This window comes from Carlito syrichta, unplaced genomic scaffold (assembly GCF_000164805.1).
Source record: "Carlito syrichta isolate Samal-C Ts95f unplaced genomic scaffold, Tarsius_syrichta-2.0.1 Scaffold135583, whole genome shotgun sequence".
NCBI classification, from domain to species: Eukaryota; Metazoa; Chordata; class Mammalia; order Primates; family Tarsiidae; genus Carlito; species Carlito syrichta.
Genome location: NW_007079679.1, coordinates 7,614 through 9,447, shown reverse-complemented (window position 1 = coordinate 9,447; position 1,834 = coordinate 7,614).

Genomic DNA, 1,834 nt, shown 5'->3' with positions numbered 1-1,834 from the left:
GCCGTCCCTGCCCAGCGTCCAGCCTGTGCTCCCCCCACGGAAGCCCGGACGCTGCCCCCACCTGCCCAGAGCCGGTCTCCCCGCCAGGCTGGCTCCAGGCTTTGGGGTCTGCGGCTGGACCCTACCCAGCTCTGAGGGCTGATGAGAGAGGCAGACGGGCCGGGGAAGTAGTGGGTGGCCGCGCCAGGTCCACGAGGCCCCGCTGGAGGAGCCAGGAATGTTCCGCCAGGACAGGAGGCGGCGCGGCTCAGCCGCCAAGGGGGCGGGCCAGACCCCAGCTCTGCGCAGGAAACACGTTCCTACAAGCCGAGCCCTGCGCCGGTTCCAGGGGCATCTTTGTCACAAGATACAGCGTAACCCTCTCCTGCTCCAGCACCTTCCATGGCTCCCCATTGCCCAGCCCTGCTCATCTCCCCTGTGTGTCTTCCTGCTGCTGTTGCCCTTCCATATACCTTTCCAGCTGCCTGAGTGCCCTTCCTGCCTTGCCCGCCCGGCAAACTCCTTCACATCCTTTAAATCCAGTGCCTATGTCCCCTTCTCCAGGAAATTTTTCCCTTCCCATCAGCCCACAGTGTCCCTGTGTCTCCATTCCCCTGGGAAAATCCCTTCAGCTGTGAAACAGACTCTTCCTATCTGGAAAAAAAAAAATCCTTTAAATCTGTAAAAAAAATAAAAATAAAAAGAGAGAAAGAGAGAAAGAAAGAAATGTGGTGGAAATCATTCTCCCTAAATGCAAATTTTGAGGCCCCAAGACAATAAACATACATTAAATGCCCATAAAATGAGTGAGGCCTGACCAGGCGTGGTGACTCAAGCCTGCAATTCCAGCACTTTGGGAGGTTGGGGTGAGAGGATTGCCTGAGCCCACGGATTTGAGACCAGCCTGGGCAACTTGGCGAGACCTTGTCTCTACAATAAATAAAAAAATGAGCCGGGTGTGGCGGTGCACACCTATGGTTCCAGCTCCTTGAAAGGCTGAGGCGGAAGGATCGCCTGAGCCCACCAGGTCAAGGCTCTGGTGGCCATGAGTGTGCCACCCGCTTCAGCCTGAGTGACAGAGTGAGATCCAACTCGAAAAAAAAAAGTGAGTTATTGTGTGGGCGGGAGATGTGGAGAAGCTTACATCCAGCCAGCACTCAATGCGTGTTCATTTTAATCTTCCTCCTCTTGGATTCTGCGGTTTGAAGACTCTTGTTTTAAACATTTTACTGTTCCAAGATTTTTTCCCCCCATCATAGTGCTAGGAATTTTAAGAACCCCTGGTTCTAAAGTTATAAAAGTCTAAAATGCCATGGGTGGGACCAAGGACCTCCCAGCGCCCTGAGCTGACCCCCGGATGACTGGAGTGGGGGTCTCGTGCCCCACATCCATCCCCCAGGTGGCAGCCTGGTCTGGGGGGCGATGGATTTGTCAGGAGGCGGGTGAGGGCCCAAGTTCCGGGGGGAGGCGGGACTCCTGGCTCGAGGTCTGCGGTGGGGGGGGGCGACAGACAGTCTGGAGGGGCGCAGGGCTGTCAGCTCAGAGGGATGGCTCCCTGCCCTCCGAGTCTCAGTTTCCTCATCTAGAAGTTGGGGCCAAACCCTGAATGTTTTGTCAGCAGGGGCAGGAGAACTTCTCGCCTGGGCTGTTCCCGCTCCCTGAAACGCCCTCCCCAGCGCAGCCACGGCAGCTGCGGAGGGGGCTTCAGGAGGATGCCCACCCACCCCTACCCTGCCCCAGGGAGGAGGACGAGGGCTGGGCCAGATGCCTGCAGAAACCCAGCCGGCCGCCCAGGCCTGGCAGAGGCCCTGGCCCCAACACTTTCTCAATGAAAGGTATTTGGCTGCGGATCCCG